The 20,967-nt window shown below is 40.3% G+C and overlaps 1 protein-coding gene across 3 annotated transcripts in view; it reads left to right on the top strand.

Annotated features, from left to right (window-relative positions):
• pvrl2l (PVR cell adhesion molecule related 2 like) overlaps window positions 1-20,967 on the top strand; it is a 185,688-nt gene that overhangs the window by 1,049 nt on the left and 163,672 nt on the right. The gene's annotated exons all lie outside the window — the stretch shown is intronic.

Below are 20,967 nucleotides of genomic sequence, written 5' to 3'. Positions count from 1 at the left end.
TTTTAGAGCCCCAGGTCTGCCCTAATGCCTTTATCTGAGCTAAGGCAGGCAAAGCGCGTTCTTCACGATCGTGTCCCTTCTCTCTAAATCGGTTGTCCTCGAGATTAAGTCTGAAAACAGCTGAACGTTCCGCCGGGCAGGATGAGTTTGTTTTGTCCTCCGGCCGTTGTGGAAGTTGTGGTTTGGATATTTGGTCGCGGACTGAACATCAGACCCGTTTGGTGGCGCCGGTGTCATGTCATGCTCTGGTTTGCCCCGAGCTAAGGGAGAGATGACCGCGGGCCGACACGCAGGTTACAGACAGGCGGGACGGACACGACGCACGGGGCAGCAGAGAGTTGAGGCTATTTCATTAAGCCTCGCACGTAAACGAGAGAGGGGCGAGTGGAGCATCGAGCTCCTTGCAGTTGGATGAGCCCGCTGCTTTTGAGTAGTGCGCTCGGACACGAGCGTGATCTCATTTCTTTGACCGTGCGTGTCGTGGGGCTGTTGATGGATTGGCGGTGAATTGGCTCTGCATCTCAAATCACGCTTTGAGGTGTCCAGTTCGGTTGTGTTAGGCTTGAATGTGGACCAAAAAAAAACAGTCCCACCAAAAAGCCTCTACTTTGGCCTGGACGAACCTTCCCGTTGTTTACATCCCGTTTCTGTTTCTTCTCATGATCAACACTGTTTCTGCGAGTGCCTGTAAAACCAGCCTGAGATCAAAAACGTCAACACAGTTAACACAGTTAAAACAGAAACACAGTTAAATGCTTAGCTAGCCCAGAGACCCCCCCCCCCCCCCACACACACACACACCCCGTATTTTACTAGGGCTAAGTGTTGTAAAGTCAATAATATTATACCTGTACTGGTGTTAAACAGCAACATTGATTTTTAGTTTTAGTGCTATTAATACATATTCTAAAAAAACAACTGCCCCATTACCCCACTGGCTACTCCAGATGTGTAAGACGTTCTTTTAGAATAGAGGACCAATACTGACCAATCAGTAAGCTCACACTACTTTGTCAACAGTGCTTTCCTTGTTGAAGCCTCTTCCTCTCTACACAGAAAAGTGGTCTGTATTGCAACAGGTGACCATGAACAGTGGGACTGCATGGCTCAGAATGTATAAATGGTAAGATGAAACCAGTCTCTATACAAGAAACACTTCTTTCTCTCTATTTGACACCCACTGTGTCACACAAGCTCACATGGGGGGAAGCATACCAAAAGAAACAAAAACGACGGCGCCTTTTTACAGCACACCCACCCTTTTTCAAACCCACATTCAAACCTTCATCCCGAGCCTTTGTTCCCGTGGCTTTAGTCGCTGGTGAATTGAAAGCACCCCCTGAACCCTACTCCTCGTGTCTTGCCTCTGCAGTCCCAGTGGTTTATTGAACTCCGAGGGCAGCATTTCTGCAAAGAAGACAGAGGGCTTCCTACAAAAGTATGTAGGTTGCTCCACTCTCCCCTCACACACTTGGGTTGTTTATTGTGTTAGTAATTGAATAATCTACTCATTATTCAAATTAAAAGTCAGTACAATAAAGTGGGCTGTTCAAAGATTCCAGAAAGGCATTAACTCATTGCAGTTTACCAACTGATCAATTCATTGAGGAGGTTTGTTTAGTTGTTAAATGAGTTTAATTGATAAATTGTGACGGGTCTAATATGTGAGTATGGTGGATTTGGGGATGTTTTGAGAGCCTGCAAGGTTTTTTAGTGCCTGATTTAATTACCCACATTCGGAAAGTCAAAGTGTCTTAGAAGTAATTAATGTTGTGCAGAAGTGAGGGCATGCGACAGGTGTAGTCTAACCCATCAGCTGCAGAAAATATACGGGCTCTTAAAGTTTGATCGTGTGTCAGAACTGAAAAATATTCTCAGTGTCTCTCTCTCTCTCTCTCTCTCTCTCTCTCTGTCTCTCTCTCTCTCTCTCTCTCTCTCTCTCTCTCTCTCTCTCTCTCTCTCTCTCTGTCTCTCTCTGTCTCTCTCTCTCTCTCTCTCTCTCTCTCTCTCTCTCTCTCTCTCTCTGTCTCTCTCTCTCTCTCTCTCTCTCTCTCTCTCTGTCTCTCTCTCTCTCTCTCTCTCTCTCTCTCTCTCTCTCTGTCTCTCTCTCTCTCTGTCTCTCTCTCTCTCTCTCTCTCTCTCTCTCTCTCTGTCTCTCTCTCTCTCTCTCTCTCTGTCTCTCTCTCTCTCTCTCTCTCTCTCTCTCTCTGTCTCTCTCTCTCTCTCTCTCTCTCTCTCTCTCTGTCTCTCTCTCTCTCTCTCTCTCTCTCTCTCTCTCTCTCTCTCTCTCTCTCTCTCTCTGTCTCTCTCTCTCTCTCTCTCTCTCTCTCTCTCTCTCTCTGTCTCTCTCTCTCTCTCTCTCTCTCTCTCTCTCTCTCTCTCTCTCTCTCTCTAAATGTGCGTAGCTGTTTTGCTCTTTCTGTCTGTGCTTCTTCTTTCAGTCTGGCCACCCTATCTATCTATAAGACAGCCCTCCCCCTCCTTATTCTTTACATCCAACCAGTCATACAGTGGGCTGTGCCAACCTATTGTACTGAGAGCTCCCATTAGTGTTGGCTAGAGGGCTCGTGGTGCCTCAGCCTTGAAGCCCTGCCACCCACCAGCATTCTTGGATGAAACGAAGGCTAAAGAGATGGATTTTTGCGTGGGCTCTGAGATCATCCTCTCTCTAGCCCTTCCATATTCGTATGGACTTACAGAAAAGTAATTTTTTTATGCTGTTGTTGTTTACTTTTCTTTCTGTGCTTCGTTCACTTATGACCTCCTCCCCGAAAAAGACATACACTCCTCTTTTTCTCCAGATTACTCGTATAGCACAACTTTTGAAAGCTGATGAGCCAGTCTGGTGTTGAATGCCTTGGCAGTGGGCAGCGTGCTAGGAGGCCTAACACTGGTTTATGCAAGGGATGTAAGCTATACGAATCATTCTTCATTCTCTCGAGGAGAAGTCAAATTGGTTTTTAATTACCATCTTTATCTTCTGAAGCTTGCTGCATGCTCTCTCTCCTTTACCATTGGTGACACTGGGGGCTTTTAATTGTGCTGCTACAAATGTGGTAGCATGTGTGTGAGTGAGTGCATGGGAATGAAAGAGGATGTGAATCTTTATCCCCACCATTCAGTCGTAAAGCTTATGCTCACTTTAGTAGACCTTGATCATACAAAGGCCTGTTAACCTCATTATAAACGTGTACCATGTCACTTGTGGCTTATAATTGGAACTTGTCATGCTGTCGTGGTAAAGTAGTGATAACATGTCAAGGTCACACAGCCAGAAGCATGAAAATTCAGAAGACCCTGAATTAGAGTATTTTTGTCTTTCAGTAAACCTATAATCTCAGCTTTAACAATGATAATGGCTGTTTGTTTAAAAGTTTGAAAGGGGGGGGGCTTGCGCAGTGTGCCCACTGAGGGGAAAATGTCCATTCTTTAGTGTTTTTCATTCTTCCCAGTGATGAACAGGGTAATAGAGGATGATTTAGAGCAAAAGAGGTTACTTGGAAATAAAGAAATAAATAAGACAAGCGTTTATTTCTTCCCGCAGTTTTTGGGCCTGGTTTGGAGAATTGAAATGACAGGCATGTCTCAGCCCTGCGCCTTAAACCCTAGAGAGAATTTTACAGTACCGCTTCCGAAGCACTCTGTGGCAGGGTGAGGGGCTAATACTTCTGGAGGTTTCTATAGGCTTTCAGTTGTAGTGTATAGAGAAAACTTCCATGGGGGAATATGCTTAGCCGTTTACGCAAGCGGCTGTTGGAGTTCTTTCTGTCTGACTGTTTGAGTTTTGTTTGTGTGGGTGTATTTGTTTTTTTTCTGCTTTTTGACTTTGCCTGGCTGCAGTTTTACCACAGCTGAAATTTATTTGCCAATTTAAAGCTATTGAGATAGATAGCAGTGTTTTTTAGTGAGAAGCACAGGAGATGAATGTAAGTATTTATGTGAAAACTGCAGTTTGCACTGTTACAGAGTTGTGAAAATTGTAGACAGGAATATACACAAACACACCTCTCAGGCACATGCCTGCTTGCATGCAGGTATAAGTGTATAACTGAATCTTATCACCCCACCTCTGATTGCGTTGGAAAATATCACAATATATAAATCTTATTGTGATCTCTCACATCACAGTATGCTTTTCTGAGCTAAATTACTGCATCTGTTATAAAGACCAGATTAAGAGCAGTTATGGGTAGCCTTTAAAACCAGTTATTGTACCATAACTTTATAAACTGCACTAGAGTAGAGTCATTACAGGATTAGGGCCAAATCTTTTAATGTCAAGACATTTTTTGTCCACCGTAGTTTCTCTTCCATATTACGCTTACCAAAAAACAACTTTTCCCACCTCACTAAACCATATTTATTTTTGCACCAAATATCCTTGAGAAGTTAAATTGCCTTATATTGTACTTTGTGTAAAACTGACTGCCGCACTCCCTGGTCTGAAGGTTATCGACAGTGTTATCAAACCATGTAACATTAATTTGAAGTCATGTATGACGTGACTTTATAATGAATACTGCAAAAAGAAAGTCTGAAAAAAAGTTTTAATCTGCCTTTTGTCACTGTCAAAGATGGACAAAATGGGCACAATTTAATATTGAATAAAATTTAATTTGCCAACTTTTAATTGTGGAAATTTTTATGGCAAATAAAATGGTGTGTTAAAGCTAAATAATGTCAAGGACATGTAAATGATCCATTTTTTGTTATTTGTTTTGCATTAATATGGAAACAGAGATACATTTGAGCAAGGGTTGATGTTAATTTAGTAATTTATTTAGTCATATTTGAGACTTCAGTGCCTATTATGTGGCCTTTATATGGTAAGCAATTAAAAAAAGGCCTGTAATCATAAAGTATATATCAAAATATATTGATTTATTTCTTTTCATGCACTATGTCAGTGATGAACTTGATAAATATATTTAAGCTTTAAAAAGCTGAATATTGTGGACTCTTTTCTTGAAATGGCATTGTCATAGTTAAATTAGGTTTTTTTTTGCATACATTAACACATCATTGTACTCTGCTGTTATGCTAATACATTTGGGTGTTTTTGACTCCTTCTCAAACCTCAGTTCTAGAGCTGGCACGATACCAGTTTTTCTTAGAAAAAAGTACTCGGAGAATGTCAAAACATGGTGAAGGATTTATCTACTGTTGTCATCACATCTTATCTCTCTGTTTTTTCCTGACACAGTAGTGCTGGTTCTTTCGATTTTAACAAAAAAATCAGTGCATAGTGCAGCTTTGAGATGAGCGCCTTAAAGACTGTCATGTTAAAGAAGAAATACACAGCCTGACACAATGTGAGTGTGTGCTATTTCAGGCTAGATTTGTTAGAGGAATAGATTGAATTCATTTGTTCCCTATATAGCTGATATAACGTTCAGCCCTGCTGATAACCGGCTGATGCCCATACCTAGTGTCAAACCTGTGCCACCACTACTCAACTCTCAAACTGGATAATGTAATCATGTTTGCCATATCATCCACCCTTAACCATCGCTACTGATCTCACACAGATGACAGAAACACACATGGAGGCAGACACTGTACAGCTGATGGCTCTTAAATTCTTAGCCTGAGCCCAGTTTCCAAGGTGCAGTGCTCCAAATTTGGCAGTACTGTCATAACTGCTGCTATTTGTGGAGCTTTAGCGGCCTGGGTTTACTGTATGATGACATGCTTTCTCTCTGGTGAGTGTCAACTCTAGCACCCTTCCATCCAAATGATGGAGGGCATTCCCTTTTTAGTCATGTGTCTTCCATGAAGAAGATACTGAATGTGTAAGTGCATTTATACGCTAACCAATATAATTCATATAACATAAAATATAATAGCATAACTTGAGAATAAGTGTAATGTGTTGGTCCATGATTGTGTTTGTGACTTTTTGATTTGTGATTTGTGCTCTGGTCAGTGCACCAGAGAAGGCAGGCTGCATTCTCTTTGACAGTGAGTCACAAAAGAGCCTGACCTTACAGTAGCTGGGGAAAAAAGGTGTTGGCCCTTCAGCTCTGGCTGCCACAACAACCCTTATGCTTATTGATAGCGCTTGAAACCTCTGAAATAAGGGCCTAGTTCAATGGTTCTCAACCTCCAAGAGCTGTATCTACAGGTTGGAGTTGGCAGCCTCCTCTTTTTTCAACACACAACAAAAACCATCTTGAAATCTAGACCTTCAGTCCAGTTTGATATCCTGGATTTTGTAATGACCAGTAGATCACTGACCTGTTGATGTAACTTATTGTCCACCTAGTGTCATACATACCAATTAGTACAAAATCCAGGACCTGAAAGTGGATTCAGGATAGAAATTTAAAGACCTCTGCACTAATATCTTATCATTCATCTGAAATACACTATAGCATAAGTATCAAGCTCCAGTTCTTGCAGGCCAAAACACTGCAGACTTCAGCATGCTGGCTCATTCAACGCACCTGATTCAGCTCATCAGCTAATTAGCAAGGCCTTTATAAACTGTATTCAGAGAATTAAGTGAGGGTAAATACTGATCTCTGTAGCACTTTGGCCTGGAAGGTCCCCAGTTTGATATGCCTGCACTACAGCTTTCTACACATTTTTCCTGAAACTACAATAAATGTCTAGTTTTGCTTTGAAAAATAAAAATAAAAATAATAGCTAATTACATAGTGTAGGTTCCAAAGCCCAGATTAAAGCTAGACTAAATAGAATTTCTGATGATGCTTTGCCCTTAGCACCTTAGTTCAGGTTTAGTCCAAGACTGGGCTTAATCCATGCCTGTGGAACTGAGCCATGAACATCAACTGTAGAAAACCTAGGTACTAGTCTGGGCTGCTGGACTAAGAATTACTGCGCTAGTTAAAGACCTTTTGTCTAACTGTGCATGTGTGCATGCTTTACTGTTCCATGACCACTGGGTTGAGCAAAACCTTGGCTAGTTCATAACAGAATTGGCATGTTCTTGTGCACATTGAGGTTTTTTTTAAAGTATACACCCCTGATATGTGTGTGTGTGTGTGTGTGTGTGTGTGTATATATATATATATATATATATATATATATATATATATATATATATATATATATATATGTGTGTGTGTGTGTGTGTATGTGTGTATATATATATATATATATATATATATATATATATATATATATATATATATATATATATATATGTGTGTGTGTGTGTGTGTGTGTGTGTGTGTGTGTGTGTGTGTGTGTGTGTGTGTGTGTATATATATATATATATATATATATAAAATATAATATACTGAAGAAGTCTTTTTCTCTCCATGACACTTACAGCAAATATGATACAGGCTTGTGAATGCTTTAAAAGAAGTGTTTACTCATTGACACTTCACCAGCTGGTGAATTTGAGACCTTTGCGCACACAGGTTAAAATGTCATAGAAAGTGGTGCTTATTTGTTCTAATATTTCCTTTAACTTTTCTTCTGAAGTCCCAGAAAGGCCAGAATCCCAGCATGTGAATACCAAAAGCTGCTGAACCTTTTCTTCTTCTTCTTCTTTTTTTTTTTAACCCAGTGCTGCTTGCAACATGTTTTTACTCATGACTTATAAACAAGCTCTTCACCACGGCTGTCGCAGAGATACCTAGACGGAATGCAGTCTGACGTGACCGAGACAAAGTTATTTATATTTAAAAGGAAATGCTGGCATTGTAAGTCATAAACCAGCACTTTCCTGCTGCATCCTGACTTTCCAGACAATTTGGTACACCACCACCATCGTGTTGTGTGATCCTTTTTGCAGAAACATTTTTCAAGCAAAATCCTGACTTCTTAGCCATGTCACTCGTATAAGACCTACAAAATTGTCTCTGTAATACATAATCTTTATATTAATACATATCCTTATACTGTTTATTGTTATAGTAGAGTTGTTCCTGACCGTGGTTCTGAAGCATCTCTTCTCAGCATATTTTGGTGTTTTCCTTGTTTTCACACACCTGATGTAATGAAATAGCTAGTTTTCTTTGTTGGTGTATTTAGAGAAAATATTTGACAGTGCTACTTTGGAGATCATACATGCACATTTTATCTACTTAATCTGATGTCCGCATTCAAACCCCAATCATAAGGGAATCTGGAGACATTAATGAAAGCTAAGCACTGTTATGCACTCTGAGATGAAAAAAAAAGAAAAGAAAATATCATTCATACAAAAAACTGCTGTGCCTTTTAGGTATTTGAACTTAGGTTAGGTCTTGTGTTTACCACACCAAGGTCTGTACATAATTTGGCAGACACCTGCTTTTAAGACCCCTCATAAAAAATAAAGTCTAGTCATGCACCTAATGATCCTTTTTTTTCAGTTAGTTGATTAATCTAACAACTGATTCATTGATTATTTTAAAGACTTTTTTATTGATAGCAATTTATTTACCCAAAATAAATATAAAAAAACTTGGCCTCATTAATGTTTCAATGTTTTATTCCATCATCTTCTCTTAAAAACAAGTGAATGTAACAAGAAACAAAGTACACACTGCAGGGCATTAGTCTGCAACAAATCCCAGCCTTAACTGGTAATCATGGTTTGCAGCCCAACATCAGAAAAAGAGATGCATAAGTAATAATAATAATAATAATAATAATAATAATAATAATAATAATAGTGGCATATTTCAATATGATTCTAATTTGCATGCTGTTCTATGACATTATTATTATTATTATTATATGACCTAGTTATTTAGTGAGTTATTAATAATAATAAAAGACCTTGTATGTCAGATGCCTGAACAGAAATACTGGACCTCAAATTCAAAAGGATTGCTGTAACACGTAGATGTAATCACTGTATGGAGAATCAGTATTTTTACAGTATTTTGGACATAAGTTCTTGAGCTGAAATAGTTAGGACTTAAAATGGATGTATTTAATCACTGGATTAATATGCTGTTAAGGTAATCACTTCATCAGTGTGGAGCAAGGGAAATAATTGAAGCGATTTACAGACTGTAATGTTACTTTAAGCCATTTTCTCGCTCATTCTTGGCTGGTAAAGCAAACCGAAAACATAAAATGGCTGAGCAACAATAAATGGTATAACGTTTGTGGTACTGTCTTGCTGCTGTAACTTTGCTGTGACAAAGCGCGTTCACTTTTAGTGTTCATGCAAAGCAGTTGTACTGCTGTGATAAACCAATTACAATTTGCAGAGCTCACATTGTTGGGTCTCTGTCTGAAATGCTGCCGCACTTTAGATGGTCGTGCGTGAGGTTTTTATCTGCAGCTTGTTCTCCAGGGGGGATCCATGCTTCGCCCAGACGCAGCCATTCATAAACGACATGCTGACACGCGTTATACAAATCAATGATGTTGATTACGCTAATGAGTCGGCCTAGTTCTAAGAAAGTCACTCTAAAAACTGCCCGCCCATGACTTGTTGTTCTATCTGCCTATACTGGCTCATAAGGCCTATACTGGCTCATAAGTCTCCATATTGCTCTGTTTTCACTTGATTTGCTTTGACCTCGATGATAACTCGATGCAACTCAACGGTCATCAAAGTCCAAAAATCAACATGTTCTATCCATCCATCCATCCATTTTCTTAGCCGCTTCTCCGTCAGGGTCGCGGGGGCTGCTGGAGCCCATCCCAGCAGTCATTGGGCGGAAGGCAGGATACACCCTGGACAGGTCGCCAGTCTGTCGCAGGGCAGACAGACAGACACAGACAGTCACACACACACTCACACCCAGGGGCAATTTAGCATGTCCAATTGGCCTGACTGCATGTCTTTGGACTGTGGGAGGAAACCCACGCAGACACGGGGAGAACATGAAAACTCCACACAGAGCGGACCCCGGTCACCCGGCAGGGGAATCGAACCCAGACCCTCCTTGCTGTGAGGCGACAGCGCTACCCACCACGCCACCGTGCTGCCCAACATGTTCTATTAAAATGTATTTTTTTATTTTGTCGATGATCATTAAGTTGATTTTATCAAATTAACATCCTGATTAAAGCACTATATGGATTGATGATGAATAATGTTGGTGAATGGCCGCTGTGCTGTGTTTCAAATCTACGTGACACATGTGAATGGCAGGTTTATTAAAACTCAAAACAGCAAATTTGGCTGAAAGGCAGTATGTATGTATGCCGGTTGTTTAATGTTAACAGGCAAAATATCCTCAATCTTTGACTGTAGTTACTACAACTGAGAAAATCACCCCAAAGGAAGCTGAGCAGACCTTGTTCATTCATTACTTTGATTGTCTCAGCCTTCACAAAAACGTCCTTCGTAAATGGCTGGCAGAGGACACAGGCAGAATGCTTTCTAATCTGGCTGAGGCTGTGCAGGCATCTGTGGCTGGGACAGCAGCTATGCTGACAATGTGTGGCTCCTTGGCATACAGGAGAGATTAGGCAGCCCGGTGCCCGTCTAGATGCCAGGTGTACTGACTGGAGTAAGTGCCCGGTAGGAGATGACTTTTGGGGGGTAGTGTGGATTAGGGTCGTCGTGGGGCTTTGGCTTATATTTGAGTGGTGAGTCACACTACATGGAAAAGAAAATCAGTAAAGCAGTACCCAGCCAGAGGCCGTGTGTGTGCCTGCGTGCACGTGTATATATTTGAAGTACCTGTTTTAGTAAGCCTGTCATTAGAACAAAACAGATACCGCCTCAAGACATGAGAACTGCTGTCTTAAGACAGGTTCCTGCACATGCACATATACGATGTTAGATTTTGTTGACTGATCGTGAAAGAATGTGCCATCTTGTTTTCAAGTTCTTGTTTTTTTTGTCAGGGTACTGGACGGGATACAAGTGTGCACAACCTTAAAAGCTCTGTGTGTAAATTTGCATTGTACATGTGAGGCTCTTAATGGTCCATGTAGACTGCAAGTGAGAATACATAGTAGTTGCATATAGGGGTGTGTGTGTGTGTGTGTGTGTGTACTTGCAGTGCTATACTTGTGAGGACCTAATGTCCTCACTATGATAGGACTGTTTGAATGTTTTGCTCCTGTAATGTGTTGTTTTTGCCAAATTACTTTTGTATTTGAAGACTAAAAGAGCAAAATTTGCCTTTTGCATACTGAGAATAAGGTTAGGTTTAGGTTTAGGCTACAGTACATTATAGTAGCTACAGTAACGCAAAAATCAATAGAAACCTATGGACGTCCTCATATGTATAGCAAGACGTGTGTGTGTGTGTGTGTGTGTGTTTCGGCTCAGCGCAGGTTGTTCTGCTCGCTCACATATTACATTACCTTACATGGGCAGCAGAGCAAGACAGCGGAGCAATTACTGCAGCTGCAAGGCGGTCTCCAGCATAACTTCCTTTCCTTCTTTCTTTCCTTCCTTCTTTCCTTCCTTCCTTTCAGCCAGTGCTCTCTCTTTCTGCATTTCTGTCTCTCCCTTTCATTTTCCTTCCTTCCTTCCAGTGCTATCTGTCTGTCTGTCTTTCTTTCTTTTTCTTTCTTTCTCAGTGCTAGCTACCCCTTATTGCCCTCTCTTTATACAACCACTTTTCATTTACCATCACCTGTTATACTTGCCTGGTCTCTGTTCATTTTGCCTTTCTTTCTGCTGCCTTTCGTCTGTCTCAGTTCATTCTCACAGGCCGATAACTCACCAAATCCCAGAGCTCGATGAAGATGCTTACCCATCCTGTTTAGACAAACGAGGAGCACAGATGTGGTCTTTAAAGTCTGTTTTTGTTGACGCGCATTTCATTTAATCTCGGCCGGACTGATGTCGTAAAGAGGTCTGGCGTTTGGGAATTGGCTTCGATTGGAAAGTGGTTGCTGCATGATTTGCAGAACAGTTCTTAGCTTTAAATGTATCAGTTACACCAAAAGCTGTCAGAATGGTTGAGGACTAAAAACACATCTCCTTCAAAGGCTTTACCAGGATGATTACTTGTGAAAGCTAAATTGGCTTTCTGCCCTCTGTCTTTTACTGCCTCTCATTTTCTGTTTTCACTCTCAAACTCCTGCTTGCTCCATTCCTGCCTTCTCTTTCTTTCTGCTTCTGTGCTCCCTCATGGGCATTCATTGACTTTTGAACTTTACGTAGCCAAGCTAACAAATAAACCATATACAAACCATGGCTGTCTCTGCTTTTCTCTCTCTCCCAGCAACTCTCCCTCTTGCTTTCTCTTTCATTTCTCTCTATTCTTTTTTCTCGCTGTCGCTTTGTCTTTCTCTTCTCTCCATTCCGTGTCTCTTCTGCTCCTTCTATATATCTCTGCAACCTCTTTCACTCTCTTCTTACACTATTGTCCCCCCATATCACTCACTCTTTATTTCTCTCTTTATCTCCCCCTCTGTCTCCCACTTCTCTCTTTCTCTTCCTGTCAGTTACCCTCTCCTCTCATTTCTTTTTTTCCCCATCCTCCTCTCCCTTTTTCCTTTCTGTCTCTCATCTTCTCTCTCCCTCCATTCCCTCTCAATTACTTTTCCTCTCTCTCTGTCTCTTTCTGCCTCTCTCCTCTTCCCCTCCCCCTCTATCTCTCTCCCTCACCCTCCCCTCTTCCTTTCTCTCTCTCTGCCACTTCTGTCTTTCGCTTTGTTCTGTCACACCATCAGCCTTTTCTTCATTTGCCTCCCACTTCTCTTGCACAGCCTTAATTACAGTTTGACTACAGGAATTATTACACCCCCCCCCCCCCCCTTCTCTTGCACCTCCTACTCCAGTTTTGTCCTATCTGTCTTCCCAGAGTAATTGTCCTCTATTAAGAAGAATATGCAAATACAGTAAACGATCATGCCAAAGATAACAGGCTACTGTCCTCTCGTCCAGATCTGCTCTCTCGTCTGTTCCAGACGCAGCCCCCCTCATCTCTATTTCACAGATATGGCAGTGTTCTGCAGCCATCACTGGAAAGCTGCTGTCAGAGGAAGACATGTTTATTCTTTCCATCGCTCTTCTATTTCCTTCACTTGCCCCTTTGAAGTCTCACTCTTGCGCTGCTCTCCCCGAGGTGCTTTCCGCCATCCCTAGCTGTGTGTGCGTGTGTGCTTGCTCTTCCCTTGAAACTGAACAGGTTGCTGGCATCGGCTGTCTTCCGGGCAGACACACACCTAAACACATGCAACTGCTTAGCGGAACAATTAGTGTGTAATTGTTTTTCATTTAGATAAGTGTTTGTACTGTATGTTTGAGCACTGTGCCTCAGACTAATGGGGAACCATTTGTGTGAGCATCCTCTTTGTGTTCTGATTATGTGAGTGATGCTGAGGGTGTTCAGCCACAAACGTCCGCCGCTTTCTCCTCCGCTACACCAGAGCACGTCTCCTATGCAGCTGGGAGTTTCCATTCTCAGAGGAGAGTGGGACTCTTGCAGGAGCACGGAGTGATGCTGACTTTCCTCCGTTTGTTGCAGAAAAGTGTAAACAGCAAAGCAGAGATCACAGACTGCAATGTTTACATTTAGATTGATTGATTTATTTTTTTATTTACTTGATGAAAAGAGAACCTGATTTAGTTTAGTTATATTTTATTGCTGCTACTTTGCACATCCTTGGTTATAAATTTGGACAGGGAAAATATTTTAAATATTTTTTATCTTTTGTATTGGCAGGAAAGTTCATTAAAACAGTGAATGTGATTTATCTTTATTGTCTTCAGTGTTAGTTAGCAAATGCATAAAAACCCTCAAGCTAAATTTAAAAACTAAAAACTATATTAAGATATGTGGCAGCGTAGTGATCCATAATCCGAATCGATTATTCGTTTCAGTAATCGTTTGATTGTACTCTGCTGTTCAGTATACTGAATATCCGAATACCAGCATATTGGTACAGTGTATAGGGTACCAGTGTAAAATGTAACATGGATGTTTTATGTAGTTAAGCTGTTGCAAGTAGAACATGCTTTTGGCCATCTTCTTGTATTCCCTTAGCAAACTCAACTGCAAATTTCAGCTGCAGTCAGACAGATACTTCTCGCTGCTCACCCATTTTGTATCAAGTAATTTTTTTCATCTCACATGCTTTTGATTACTGAGTTGGGTTTATATGTTTAACACTTCGTAACACTTAAACTATTTTAATCACAATCTCAGTAACTGTTATGTAGCAGCATTTTGAAGCATGTACTTCAACTCAAAGCTTCACTAGCCAGGCTAAAGTACAGGCTTCACATGGTGGGGTTAGCTGTGTTACAACAAAACCTCACAAAATACACAATATTTCCAAACGTATTCACTCATCTATTGAAATAATTGAATTCAGGTGTTCCAATCACTTCCTTGGCCACAGGTGTATAAAACCAAGCACCTAGGCCTGCAGACTGCTTCTACAAACATTAGTGAAAGAATGGGTCGCTCTCAGGAGCTCAGTGAATTCCAGTGTGGTACTGTGATAGGATGCCACCTGTGCAACAAGTCCTCACCACTAAATATTCCACAGTCAAATGTCAGTGGTATTATAACAAAGTGCAAGCCGTTGGGAATGACAACCATAAAGTGGTAGGCAACGTAAAATGACAGAGTGGGGACAGTGTATGCTGAGGCGCATAGTGCGCAGAGATCGCCAACTTTCTGCAGAGTCAATTACTACAGACCTCCAAACTTCATGTGGCTTTCAGATTAGCTCAAGAACAGTGTAGAGAGCTTCAAGGAATGGGTTTATATCGCCAAGCAGGTGCATCTCCAAGCTCAACGCAAAGCGTCGAATGCAGTGGTGTAAAGTGCCACCACTGGACTCTAGAGCAGTGGAGACATGTTCTTTGGAGTGACGAATCACACTTTTCTGTCTAGCAATTCGATGGACGAGTCTGGGTTTGGCGGTTGCCAGGAGAACGGTACTTGTCTGACTGTATTGTGCCAAGTGTAAAGTTTGGTGGAGGGGGGATTATGGTGAGGGGTTGTTTTTCAGGCCCCTTCCTTTTCCAACATGACTGTGCACCAGTGCACAAAGCAAGGTCCATAAAGATATGGATTAGAGAGTTTGGTGTGGAAGAACTTGACTGGCCTGCACAGAGTCCTGACCTCAACCTGACAGAACACCTTTGGGATGAATTAGAGCGGAGACTGTGAGCCAGGCCTTCTCGTCCAACATCAGTGTCTGACCTCACAAATGCTTTTCTGGAAGAATGGTCAGAAATTCCCATAAACACACTCCTAAACCTTGTAGAAAGTCTTCCCAGAAGAGTTGAAGCTGTTATAGCTGCAAAGGGTGGGCTGACATCATAGTAAACCTTATGGATTAAGAATGGGCTCTCACTCAAGTTCATATGTGTGTCAAGGCAGATAAGCAAATACTTTTGGCAATATGGTGTACATAATAAAAGAGAGGTCCATATACTCCTAGATAAATTCAGCACCATCATTTTTTTTCTGCACAGATTAATCAAAAACAGTAACAAGAAGTAATAAAGGAAAAAGATATTTAAGATATAGAAACAGTCTCTTTTTGCTAATGACATTTATTCTATTGCGTATGGTTTTATGTATTTAGGTTGGAAGCTTGTTTGGTTGATTCAGTATAAAACTCCACTGACTGTGTTTGCATTGATTTGCTAGACTTTCAAGTCACAATTACTAGCTCTTCTGTCTGTTAAGCCCACCTAGGGGGTTAGTTGTCATATTTGCAATCCTGCCTCTTTTGTTTGATTTGCCCATAATGGTGCTAGGCACAAAATGTGTGTTTTTGCTTGTAGCAGAAATGTGTAGGTTGCTTTTATATATATATATATACACACACACAAAGTAATACTTCTAATATTTTTCAGCAAAAACCAAAATGTTAGGTTGTGCACTTTTCTTTTTCTACTTCTGCTTGATCACTATTAATAATTAAAATAATACAGAAGTATTTCCCCACAAACAACGGAACACAAATGTGTGTGTGTGTGTGTGTGTGTGTGCGTTATACGTTCTTTAGCTGATGGTTCCTGTATTGCAGTATAGATGGCCTTTACTGTGCAGCTCAGTCGTGTTCCTGCTGAGGCCTCTGACAGGCCATCCGCACTGCCATCAATCTCCTGCTGAACAGAATGGCAGCCTGCACCTCAGACGCCGTCTTATCTCCACCCCCATCTAATCGCTGGTCTACTCTGCCCTCAACTACTTCCGAGATGGAGAGAGATAAAAAATGGAGGATACTTTCTGGCTTGAACTTTAGTGAATCTTTATTGGACAGCAGGGCGAAGTGCTTGAGGTAGTGATGGTTCCACCATTTGGTGTTCTCTTCTATTTTTTTTTCTTAACTGTTTTTGTGTGTTGTTGCTAAATTGACATTTGTGTTCCTGCTTCCAGCAAGGTTTAAACCGATGCGGTTCTGACTCATGTGAACGCTCTCACAGGCTGGTTTTCACTGCATAACCTTAAGCATTGCTGCTCACCATCATTATTGGATTATGAATTTGACTAGGAGAAGCAGACTGGCATTTATTATAGCCATGAACATGCCCAAAAAAAGTATGAATTTCAGTTTCTATATTAGGTTTCTAAGGTTGAACACATTAGCTTCAATGTATAGGTGCTGTTTTAAAACAGGAGCTTTCCTCGTTTGTGCTGTCACTCAACACTGAAAACTCTCCAAACAAATCACTTCTTATTTCATTTTGAGGAACAATGGAAAAATGACCTGAGCATTAAGTCCCAACTATTATTGGGTCAGTGAAAGAGACTCACTGTTTTTCAGGGTAAACTGTTGATACTCACGTAGTGGTTTGATGTGAAATGCTTCATTATAGAGACACTTTATAGTGGTGGTGATAGGAACCAGGTGTTGCGATGTCTATGATGGAAATATATCCCTTTTTTGTTTATATCCAGAAAGATCAGTGAGCCTACAGGTGACTTCTCAGTTTATTTATTGATAATGATAAAATAGTAGTAAAAACGTTTTCTTTGGGTACTGTTACATCACCCTGCATGTACCAGACGGATATGAAGAGATTTAAAAAAAATATCTGCTTCTGAAACTATTGTTTAACAAAGTCAGCGTCTCTGCCCATGTTTTTAGAAAAACCTTCCTCTTGCTTCCACTCACTGGCTTTTTTATGAACTCCTACCATCGTACAGATCCACAACATAGTTTTATAATCTGATAGGTTTCTAACAAATCTGTGTGCAGTTTGTCTCTAACCATTAATTATTGTTCAATTCCTGGCAACAAGACTGCTGTTGACCAGGTGTTATTTGGATAGTAGACATAGTTCTATGGCAGGTATATCAGGTACACTGACCAGGCATCAGTTTGTTGGGGGTCCTGATCACTGAAGAACAGGGTAAAAGGGGGCTAAGAAAGTATCAGAGAAACAGATGGACTACAGTCTGTAACTGTAGACTATATAGTAAGTAGAGCTGATAAAATGGACAATAAGTGTAGAAACAAGGATGTTATGCCTGATCGGTGTATGTTGTGTCATTTATAGGGTTTCTTGAGCTAAAACTATTTATGCAAGTTCTGTCATTTTGCTATAGTGTACAAATATAATTAAATAATTCCATGAATAACATAGCTAATCACATAGCTAATCACATAGCTAATCACATAGCTAATCACATAGCTAATCACATAGCTAATCATGTATATAATTAATTCCATTTACATTCTGTATTAACAGGTTTGCGTCTGCAGTTCAGACTTTTTTGTTTCAGTATCAAGAAGTAAGAAATGTGTAATGTAAAGTATGTTTTTGCTTTCAAGCTTTCTTTTTTCATCAAACGCTAAACATGCATATAAAAAAGAATATCTGTTCTACTTAAGAACACAAATGTGGTAAATGTGGATTTAAAGTAGAGATGGCATAATATCCCATTTCTTTGGCTTTTTCTTTTCTGATTGAAACCTTCTTATTTTTATTTTTTAAAAAGTACAAAGCTTTAAAATGACCTGTTTTTCATCCTCAAAACACTGTTATAGCCCACAGGAAGAAAAAGTAACATGACTACCAACATAACGTGAAGCAATTTGAATGTGTGCTTTTCAGGTTAGATTTGGTGAAAGACTGAATTGGATTTACTTTTTTTTTGTCCTCCAATCAGCAAAGCTGGCTAATTCTATCCTATTGGCAAATTGTCAGGTGCTTTTCATCACTGATTGTGGCCAAGAGGTGCCTACCTTGTCAGGAAGAGGCCATTTGACTGACATGCAAAATGGATGCATCTTCCTCTGAATAGGTAATTTTTCACAATGACCAGTGCAGGCAGCTGTTTTCTGTAGCTTGAATTTAACTGGAAAACAAAACTTTGTTTCCAGTAAAATGATAAACAGAAATACTATTGAATTACTTGCTGCTTTTGTCATACATGGCATGTTAAAGATGCTGTGTTGGAAGAGAGAGAGAGTGTGTGTGTGTGCGCGTGTGTGCGTGAGCCCTTGTATGTGTGCGTGTGTGTTCAGTTCAGAGAGCAAGTGAGATATTGACTTGGGAGCATCCAGTCGAGAGGAAGGAAACAGACACTGGGGACCTTTGGGACAGCGCCTTAACCTTCCCTTCCATTGAGCTGCATATGTGTGAGTGTGTGTTTTAGCTGGCCAAGCTCAATATGCCTTCCCAAGAGACCCCCTGACATTTTGTTTCAACAGCTATTCAGTCTAATAGCCTCTGTAGAAGTGATGTCATCACTGGTTGCCCTCCCAGATTTTCCTAAATTTACACACATGACAACAAACCGCTGCTGATAAGAGTTTCCCTCCAGCTACCAACATAATTGAACCGGATGCAGCATCTTTTATTTCCTTCAAAATTCCCCCACCCCAGCAAACCTCAGACCCCACCCACCCCACCCCCACTTTGTCTCAACCCTGTGCACATTTATATCGGCATACCCAAAAAATACTCTCGCTCTCTTTAAAGGAGTTTGAAGGAAAAGGTGAAAAGTTTTCTCTCCACAAAGTTGAATAGAACGAGCTTTTTCTATATTGAGTTTTCTTTGCACAGGCTTCAGAATTTATAGTCATTTATGTACCACCAAGCTCCACCTACACTTGGTGAAAGTGATATTTCCGATCCCAGCAAACCCTTCCTAAAATCTATCTTCGCATGTAAACCTCAGTAACAGGTGTTTGATTTATTTATTTATTTTTATTCAGTTCTAAGTTTTGTCCCACCTAACTAGCTTGGCTTTTCCCTGTTGTCCCACAGTGTGCAAAGCCATAGTGTTACTCATGACTCTGTTTTTTGTTATGCGTGGTTGGACCGCCACACAGTCTTATAAATCATTGTTTTTAATGAATATTTCATATAACACCCCTTATTGCCAACATTTTAAGAATGTTGTTCAAAGTAACTACCTTAAGGAATGGGAAAGTTTCTTAAAGAGAGAATCTAAATTTTATCGGAGGGATTTCTAGAGCTGTGGGGATGTGTGACAAGTTGGCATTACTGAGGAGAGACACAAGCGGTCAGTACTGCACCAGAGGGGCTGCTCAAGAGCAATACAGCTATTATACACAACAAACAAAAGGGTTCTTGTACAGTCTGAGGGCAAAAGGGCAGGGGATCAAGCCCCCCTGGGGTGTGTCTTTGCACATGCCTGATTTCAAAGTCTGTTTAAAGCTGAAAAACATGGGAAAAACATTGTGCCCATTGTCAAGAATGAGAAACACATTATTTGGACTTATCGCTTCATTGAATAGTGAGATCTCTGGCAGTTTATTAAAAACTCATGTCAGATCAAATCAAATGTATTTGTATAGTGCTTTTTACAGCTGATGTTGTCACAGCGCAGCTTCGCATAATGCGTATACTTTCAGTTAAATGTGGTATTTTTCTTTTTTCTTTTTAACATGCACCAGAACTCTTTTTAAAGCATCAGCTTATTGGTATTACTAGCCTTGCCATTACTTTGTATTGAGTCAGGAATAAAGAAAAAATTGTTATGGCCCATCTCTCTGTGGTGAAATGTAGGTCATGTTAGCTTTCACTCTCCCAGACTTTTCCTTGTCTTGGGGCAGAAGAGAAATGCAGCAGATGGAAACTGCCTTTGACTAACACTACTGTAAAATGATGTCCGTGCATATTGGAAACAAAGTTTTACATGAGCTTTTAACTGGTTTGACAACTTATTGAAAATCAAAACACTGCATTCTTAAATCTCTATTGCTGTGGTGAAATTCCATCTTCAAATCTGAAAGATGCCCTACCCGGAGCAGCAAAAAGGCATATTACTAATTGAGTATTGAGGGAATAGCTGATACCCTGTGCTAATTATATTTCTACCGGATACACACAACTTGGCTACTGCACATAACTTGCTCACAATCCAAGCAGCAGCTGGCTGCCATAGCTTTAGGAGTGTGTGCTGTCTTTGTTCGGCAGAGAAAGGAGATACACTGTTTGAACGTTTTAAAATGGAATTGCAATTCACTTTGGACACATCTGGCATTCTCCACATCTGATCACGCATGATCGGATTTTTACCTACACTCCTCTCAAGCATGGACACCTGCTATAGAATGCATCTCCTGTGATTCACACTGTGATCAGATTTCTCATTTCCTTGCATTATAGAAATCTGCTGTTCAGCTGTAGTGAAGATATATATATATACATATACATATATGTGTATATATATATATATATATATATATATATATATATATATATATATATATATATATATATGTATATAAGAATTATCAGTACATTTACAGGGGTGGATGATACAAACACAAATGTATATAATGAATAGGGCATTATAATAAGTTGACGCATTAAATGCAGGCCCCTGTAGTGCAGGCTGAAGCTACAGTGAAGCAGAAAGCAATAGGTCCCCTCAAGAGACTGCACTGTAAGAGCAATCTGCATGCAGAATGAGAATGAAGATGTAGCAAAAAAGTTTTTTTTAATATATAAAACAACAGCTTTCTTTTGGATCTAACTTAAGCAAATAATACCAATGCGCTAGGGCATTTGATTTGATCACTGCATCCATTTTTTTGGGCTTGAACACATTATTAGGTTAAATTTACTAACTTAGAACGTATTGCAGCTGAATAATACATTTCAAATTCAATTCAAATTGCAACTGTTGCAAC

The sequence above is a fragment of the Pygocentrus nattereri genome, chromosome 1 (assembly GCF_015220715.1).
Source record: "Pygocentrus nattereri isolate fPygNat1 chromosome 1, fPygNat1.pri, whole genome shotgun sequence".
NCBI lineage: Eukaryota > Metazoa > Chordata > Actinopteri > Characiformes > Serrasalmidae > Pygocentrus > Pygocentrus nattereri.
The sequence above is the reverse complement of the archived record's forward strand: the minus strand, read 5'-3'. Positions and strand labels throughout refer to the sequence as shown.